Genomic DNA, 8,733 nt, shown 5'->3' with positions numbered 1-8,733 from the left:
TCTGTAGCCCAGGCCGTCTAGACTCATTACGTAACATAGGTTGGCTTGGAAAACACAGACACACAGACACACAGACACACAGACACACAGACACACAGACACACAGACACACAGACACACAGACACACAGACACACACACACATTTTAAAAAACATATTTTATTTTTAATCACATGCACATCTGTGAGTCTGTGTGGGAGTAGACGTAAAATGTGGTTGCTGGGAATTGAATTCAAATCCTCTGGAAGGGAGGCAGTTTGTCCCTTTAACCGATGAGCCATCTTTCTAGACCTTACATATATTTTTTTTTACTGCTTTACATAACAAAGTTATTTCTCTGTGCCAAGGACAGAATACTTGTTTTATGCTTTATAAAAGAGGTAGTTCAATGTCTAATCTGTGCAGGAGTGCAAACTAGATATGGAATTCTTTCCTGAGAAGACTGAGCTCTTCCTGTCCTCCTTACATCCATCAGAGAACACTTAGCACTGACTCCTTTGAACCTCCTAGTTTTGAATTCCTCATGGACCCTTGCTGCAAGCAAGATGAATTCCCAGACATCTAAACCTCTTAATCTCAGAACCAAGAGTCAAGAAATTGCAGAATAATTGGACACCGGGCAGGGCTCTTTCTTTTTGTGGCCGTGACAAATGTGACTAGCTATTCCCCAAGCCTGCTTCACCTTCCTCCTGCTCCACAGCCTGGCTACCTTCCCCAGCCTTCTGCCAGTCTATGTAGTTCTGTGACAGTTTCGGCCCCACTGTTCCCACTATTCCAGTGCTCCCCATGTGTGCTTTCCTCTGGGTAATAACCTGGGAAATTCCTGTTGAGAACAGAAACCTGGATCTCTGAATTGTGACCTTGTAAGGGTTGTGATGGAGGGAAGAAGGGAGAGTTTTCGGAAAAGTTACACTTAGGATTTGGGTAAGGTTTTGAAGGCCAGGTAGAGTTTCTTTTCTTTTCTTTTCTTTTCTTTTCTTTTCTTTTCTTTTCTTTTCTTTTCTTTTCTTTTCTTTTCTTTTTTTTTTTTTGGTTTTTCGAGACAAGGCTTCTCTGTGTAGCCCTGGCTGTCCTGGAACTCACTCTGTAGACCAGGCTGGCCTCGAACTCAGAAATCTGCCAGGTAGAGTTTCAATGGAAGAAAATGGAGTCAGGACTTATTGCTGGAAGAACAGCATAAAGAAGAACGTTGGCATAGCCACGCATTGTGTCCGTCCACCACTGAAAAGCTAAGGTGGCTTATTTGTAAGACATGGGGCATAGGTATGGGAGATGCAAAGCTAGAGACATTAGTCAGTGTCATCTATGAAGCCTCTCAAGGCCAAGTCAAGTTTAGCTGTAGCTCAGTGAATGTTATAGAATCCAAACAGAGATAGAATCAGAGTACAGCTCTGAAAGGCCGTCTTTGTGGTTAATTAGCGGAGATCTTTAAGGAAGTGATCAAAGACTGAAAACCCACAAGTTTGGTTACTCCAGAGTTAGTGAGAAAAGGAAAATGCCATGGACTATGTGTGGTTATTAAATAGTCAGAAAGTTGCAGTAAAAGAGATGAAAGCTCTTGGCATTTGACAGAGGGTCTGTGCAACCACACTCCAACTTGGTTAGAGTTTGTACTGGTTTTGGAGTCTGGAAGATTCATGACTCTAGATCAAATAAGCCTCCCTTGGTCTCCCAAGTGATCAGGATACTCAAACATGAGTTTCACAACGATTATAGTAAAAGTATAACAATTATTCCTCATCCATTGTCAAGTGCATTTTTTTTTGTTTTGGATGAAAGCTTTCCCTTTACACTGGCAGGTCTTGAACTCCTGGGTTCAAATGATCTCATCTCAGTCCCCGAGATGGTGAGACAACAGGCACATGATGCCCTGCATGTCTCTCCAGCACACCTAAGGCATCTCAAAATTACTTACAGTGCCAAATATAACAAATGCTATAGGAATGGCTGTCCTAACAGTAGTATTCTAAACAAATGATAAGAACAGCACGGGTACATTTTAGTATATATGCAGCCACTGTGAGTCTAACCACACGACACGTTGTCTGCTGTTGCTTACGTTAGCAGATGTGGAATATATGGAAATGTATCTGCCTTGCCCTGACCACTACCACTACTAAAGAGGCACTACCTCTTTAGCCCCTTTGAACGGGGTTCAAATCTCACATCAATGGAATTCATGGGTCAATTCAAAAGAAAAGGGACAAACGACCAGCACATCTGTTAAAGAATTATTACTATTTAAGTAAAATGAAATGGAGACCAGACGTTTAAATTCTCTGAGCAGTAAGCAAAGTTAATGAAACCATGGTTACAGCCTTGATCTTGCTTGATTTGCAAACACAATCTAGATGTAAGGGGAACTGTTCCTTATAAATATCCACATTAAAGAAAAAGGAAGTTGATATTCAACTAGTGAGAGGTCATTAATTGACTTATATAATAAGGAATTTTCCATGGGATAGACCAAAGCAACCACAGCATGTAATCAAATAGTTTTACCTTATCAAACTTCTACTAGTTAAATAGTCTTCCTATTATTTGTTGTTGCTGATCTTTGATTATTGAGTAACATTAAGAAAATACAAAGGGAAGAAATTATTGGTTGAGCAAAGATGGTTGGAAAGTCAATCATCATGGGCGCAGTGCAGTGAGTAGATCCTGTGTGGTTCTGTTCACATGAAGAGCAGAGCAGGGGAGTAGAACAGGAAAATCATACAGCCCCAAACAGGACTTCCTCTGAGGGTTGGAGGTCGGCGTGGCTGGAAAGGAGAAAGTGATAGGAGGTAATGGACAGAGGTTTGGGCTATGAAACTGGATACTTCTGCCAAATGTTATGGAAATACACTTAAGATTTGTATTTTGTTAAGTGAATCTTCCAAAAAGCAAACGAGGTGGAACCATAGTTAATGATATGCAAAAATAGATGATGAATAAAGCTAAATTTGAAATGAAGCTTAATAATAAGATGAACCATGTGAGAGTGGTGGTATATACCTTTAATTAGCATTTAGGAGGCAGAGGCAGGTGGATCTCAGTGAGTCTGAGGCTAGTCTGGTCACTTAGCAAGTTTCAGGATACCCAGGGCTACATAATAGAGACCCCCACGCAGTATATATACATATGCACATATTATATACGTGCATCATATGTGTACCACCTTCCTCTGCCTCCAAGTGCTGAGATTAAAAGTATGTACTCCTCCTCCTATGTAGCTCATCTTATTATTACGCTTCATTTCAAAGCTAGCTTTATGCATCATTTATTTTTGCATATCATTGACTTTGGTTCAGTCTTGATTGTTTTTTGGAACACACACAGAGGGAGGGGGGGGAATGGAGCCAAACATGTAATAAGGCAGAGAGAGAGAAGATGTCAATGGCAGAATCTAGGTGTTGGATGAACAGGCACTCACATAGCCCTTCAATTATGTGTGTGAATGGTTCGTTCGTTATTAAATTCTAGACAAAATATTCTCAGTCTTAACAAGAAGTAGAGGCCTGGCTGGAGAAAATCACAAACCTGAGGCACTGCTAGGCAAAAGAGAACCTTTCAGTTTCTCAATACTAGAGTAGTACTCTCCCCTTTGAAGGAGATTATGAGCATGTGTTGACGAAGCAATCTCACTCATGATCTCGTCTGTAAATGATTTTGTGGGTGCTGTAGAAAATCTCTTCTTTCTCCAGCTTTCCCTGAGGTCAGAACCCTGTTTTCTCCTCTCTGTAGACTGTTCCTTCAGGGACTGAGTAATGAGTCCTACGGCTCAGGGATGGAAGATGCTGACAGCACTTAAAACTCTGCCTCTGATAATTTTGTTTTGTATTATGAAGTACCAGGTTATTTGAAATACCACATACCGATCTGATTTGTTCTCCATTTTTGTTCCAAGAAGAAAGTGGTTTAACAGAAATGTCAATGTATTATCAGAGAAACACGTGCGGTCTCCAGGGGAACAGAAAGGGCAGGAGCTGCTCGTTAAAACACTCTGGTGTGTGTGTCTTCCATCTCAGGAATAGCACAAATGCAGGTCTACCACAGGTGTTTCTCCTGTTTGTCCAGAGGCTCCATTGTGACTAAAAGCACTTTCACCATAAAGTCTCCAATTCTATTCCTGGTACTCACTCAATTATATATTTGCTTTCTCCTCCATGACACACATGGAACATCCTTAGTCACAAGGTTCAATCTTTTAAAGATAATTATTATTTTTAATTCTTTCAGCAGCTGCCCAGTCACATGCAACCTCACAAAGTCATGGTACTTAATCACATTGTGTGCTTGGTTGAGTTTTATTAGCTATCAATTAATTAGCTAATTTATCTATTTGTGTGTTTGTAGCTATTTTTTTTACTTAATTTAAAAATTTGGTGTGTGTGTGTGTGTGTGTGTGTATGTTTGTGTGTCTGCAGAGGCCAGAAGAGGATGTCAGATCCTGGAACTGGAGTCCCAGGCATATGTGAGCCCCAGACTACTGGGAAAAGAACTTGGCCAGCAGAGGAGCACACGCTCTTGACCATGAAGCTTTCTCTCCACCCCATCATTTATGCAATTAATAAACAAACCTTTAGGGACACCTATCATTGGATTTGCTTTCTATGTATCTGATTTACTTATACAAAATACTTGCATATGAAATTTAGTATATATTTTAGAACTGAAAGGTCTTTAGTCTCTAAATCAACACTATGTAAATCTAATTCGTACAACCTTATTTTCTTCCATTATTACATGGTGGCTTATAATTTGTGTGACTTTCTGAATTGTTTCCTTTGAAAGTCCTGGGAATGAGAAATAGTTACAGTGCTCCCAACCCCCACTCAGGGGGCAAATGCCATCAGTAGCAAGAAACCAGGCATCATCTAGGTGCTTGGCATCACCCAGATAAGCTTTTCACTGTTAGTCCTTGACATTCTAGCTACAGAATCTTCTAGGGTGTTTATTTAAAAGATAGATTCTGGGACCCATCCCTGATGCAGGTGTAATGGGGACATTTTGAGAAATGGGTTATAAGGAAGTGGGTGGCATAATTCCAACCTTACAGAGGCATACAACTCGCTCACTGGTGTGTTGAGAACAAACACAGCTCATTACTTACATCTTTGCTTTAAATTCTCGTCTTCAGCGATAGTTCAGAAGACACTCAGGAAACAGTGAGACTGGGTTCCTGTGGAAGAGCAGGGCAAGCACTGCAAGAAAAAGCCCAGTGTTTCCCTGATAGTTGGTACAGGCTTTTGTGTGACCACAGCTCATCGTTTTCCAGCTGGCTATGGACAGATAGTGCCCTCAAAGTTCCCAGGTAGTTTTATGTAGCATGTACAAAGAGTAATAGGAGGCTAGTCCTTGTGAAGAAGTGTAACTTTTTATTAGGAAAGATGAAAGAAAAACGTTCTGAGGCTAGGGAGGTGACTCAGTAAAATGCCTGCAGCCTAAGCATGAGCACCGAGTTCAGATTCTCAGTACCCATGCGGACACCACCTGTACTGGCATGGCACCGTACACCTACAATCCCATGAGTGGGAGGTAGGGACAAGAGGATCCCTGGAGCTTGTTGGACAGCCAGCACAGCCTTATCCGGGAGACTTCTTGTCTAAAGTGCCAACTTGTAACTTTTTGTAGCTTTTCATGATGTTTTTCCTCAAGTAATGGACACTTCTTGATTCTTTCAGGCAAGCTGAGGTTCCAGCTCACAGCCTCTCTGGGCTAGGCAGCCGCTCACTCACTCCATTATGACTGGGTCCGTATATTCACTGTCGAGAAACAGCACTTTAATTTCCTTTGATGTATTCCATTCCCCCAAATTGATTGCTGAATTGTGTGACTGCCAGCCTGTTTTATTTGCTTTGTCTTGAGAGAACGTTCCAAATGCTCCAGATCTGCCACCTACCCGTTATTATTTCCTCCTCCCCTCCCAGGTTTCCTAAGCCAGCTACAGAGCTGGCATTCTGCATTTGGAGTCATCTTTCCTAGATCCTTGGCTACCTTCTTTTGTATAAACCTTCGTTTTGCTTGGGCACCTCCTTCAGCAGCTTTCTAAGAGATGATACATGAAGAGGACCCATATGTTTGTCTTTATTTGAGTGAGCATAGATTTATTAGTTGAAAATAACTTCCTCTTCAGGATTTTGAAGGTGAGTTTCCATTGCTTTTTATTTATTTTTTTCTCTTCTTTGTTCCTTTCCTAAAGACATCTCAAACTCAATGAGTCTAAATCAAATAAAATTCAAAGTCCACCAGAACCTCTACTTCTAACACTAAAACACATCACATCTCTTTTTCAATATACACAATGCTTTGGAGGAAGCTATGATCATCACCCTTACCCTCTGATAGAAATTATATTTCAAATAAATTACTCAGCTGTGCATTTTTTTATGTAGAAAGTAGCAGAAATATGGAATTGCTGAAGAATTCTTTGCATTTATGTCAGCAGCTTGTTATTTCTAACACTTGGGACCTTGGCATGTGGAGTGTGTTCAGTTTACAGAGAACAAGCTGGCAACTTGGAACATCCCACAAACAATGATCAGAATCTACACACTCCAGAGTTCTTCCTCCCTCAATATCCTAGGTTTACCAGCTTGCCAATGGAAATCTGCTTACTGAACTAGGTTTGTTTTCCCATATCCCAACTGTGCTTTCTGGTACAATCTACCACACAGACCACTTTCACTGACATGTTTCAGAGTGTGCGTTGGAGAGCACTCATCCTAAAATAGTGAGACAGTGATTTCTTTGTCTCTCGATCTCCATCCAGGCTGTTTTGGTCTTTCATTACTGCACACACCAGGTCTTCTCCTGGTCTTCATCCACTGGGAAACTGCTGTGCTGTTGAGAAGTGTCCCCAGAGTTAGGACACATCAACATTTCAGTCTGAAGATGGTGAGAATGGCACATGTAATTTCCTCCGTGTCTCCCTCCTTCCTAGTGGAAGGGTTACCTCTGTATTTATTGGCCACTTCAGTTTCCGCTGTAAATAACTTGTTTTCTCCTGACTCAGTCCTACAAATCTGGATACTGGTAGCTGTCAGGTTATGTTCATTGCAAGAAAACACTATTGCTTTATTTGATGTGCAACTGTTCTGTAGAATTCATCTTTTTCTTCTGTATGGTTGGGCTTCTCTTTCTTGATGGACGACTTTTGGAAAATCATTTTTACTCTCAATATCCTATACCCTCATTTTCCTGCTCTAGACAAAGGTTGTGACTTAATAGCTTAAATAATTTTAGTTTCCAAAGATCCTAATCATAGAAGATAAACAAAATAACACTAAATCTGTCATTGTCAACTATGTATAATATATATTACTCTTAGACATACTAATACTAGATTGTGTGTGTCTTATTATAGTTTCTTTTACTTATGAACTTTATAGCCTTCCCTGTTAGGGCCACATCCTTTGCAAGTGCATAACACTATATTTTATAGACATAGTAACTATTATTTATTTCCTTGACATTTAGGCTCTTTCCAAATTTAAAAGAAGATGCTGAAACAATGTTCTTTGGGTTGTGTGTGTGTGCTGTTTATGTAGTATTGAGGCGTGTACATTTGTGCTTGGCTGTCTCTGATTTTTGAGCTAGTGTCTTATTATACTGGGTACTCACTGATTGGGTCAGTCTGGCTTGCAAATACACTGCCAGTCTCTTACCACACCATTGCCAGGGTTACAAACATGCCATTATACTTGGCTCTCTCCCTGAGCACCAGGAATTCAACTCATTGTATAACAACCTTCCTGGAGAGAAACAAATGTCTCTTAACCCCAGATATAGAATTCCAAAGGAAGGATACCACCAAAACTCAACTTGGTGAACCACTGAGTTTTACTGGGTTTCCTTAGAGAAGCAGAGACTCAGACAGCTGCATCACCGAAAGCCCGTACCAGCATAGGCACAGCTCATGAAACCTGGAAACCTGAAATGTATTAGACGACCTACAGGCAGCTCAACTGGTTCGAGTGTTCTTTCTGGGAGTTCAGTAGGTCCAAGCCTCTTTCAGACAACTCTTGTGGTCTCTGCTTTTTCCAAGAGGCTCAGCTGGCTTTCTAGACAGCTGGCTTGTCTCAGTGACCCTCAGCTATCATTTCTTACCTATGCTTGAGGAGGGAGGAGTCTAGTGAACCTAGTCGATTTTAAGAGCTTTTGACTTGTGCACATCCTGAGCTTAAGGAAGTTCCCAGCAGGATGGACTATTTCACCTTCCCTTAGAATATCTTCTTTTACCCCCTCTGTAACGTCTATGAAAACAGTTTCCTTCCAAGACAGGTTTTAATCTTAGAGGAAACTGCTACACAACACAAACTCAGGTTCATGTGCTTCATGGAGGCTAACTCAGTAGTCTCTCTGGCTCCTTGAGCTCATCTTTGTTCATGATTATCATTGGTAAATTTGATTGGAGGTACCCTACACACTGGTGGACGTTATTAAACGAAGACCTAGGTTATTACATGAAACTCTTGGTGCCAGGTATGGGGCACCCCTAAGAAATAATTAGTCAAGGAGGCTCCTAAAACATAGGCTATTGCCACTGCTCTTGGTTGTGTGTCGTAGTTAGAGAATAAGTCCCTATTGTTGAAGGCACACAACACATTTTACTTACAGGACACAGAGAAATCAATCTGGCACTGACTTGCAAACTTCCTCCTTACCAGATAGCTTTCTCAGTGCCAGAAGGTGCTGAACATACTACAAAAGAGAAAAGTCCTTAATGGATTTAGCTGGTGGTAGGCCCTG

Source organism: Grammomys surdaster, unplaced genomic scaffold, assembly GCF_004785775.1.
Source record: "Grammomys surdaster isolate TR1022 unplaced genomic scaffold, NIH_TR_1.0 126391, whole genome shotgun sequence".
NCBI classification, from domain to species: Eukaryota; Metazoa; Chordata; class Mammalia; order Rodentia; family Muridae; genus Grammomys; species Grammomys surdaster.
This window is presented reverse-complemented; position numbering follows the sequence as displayed.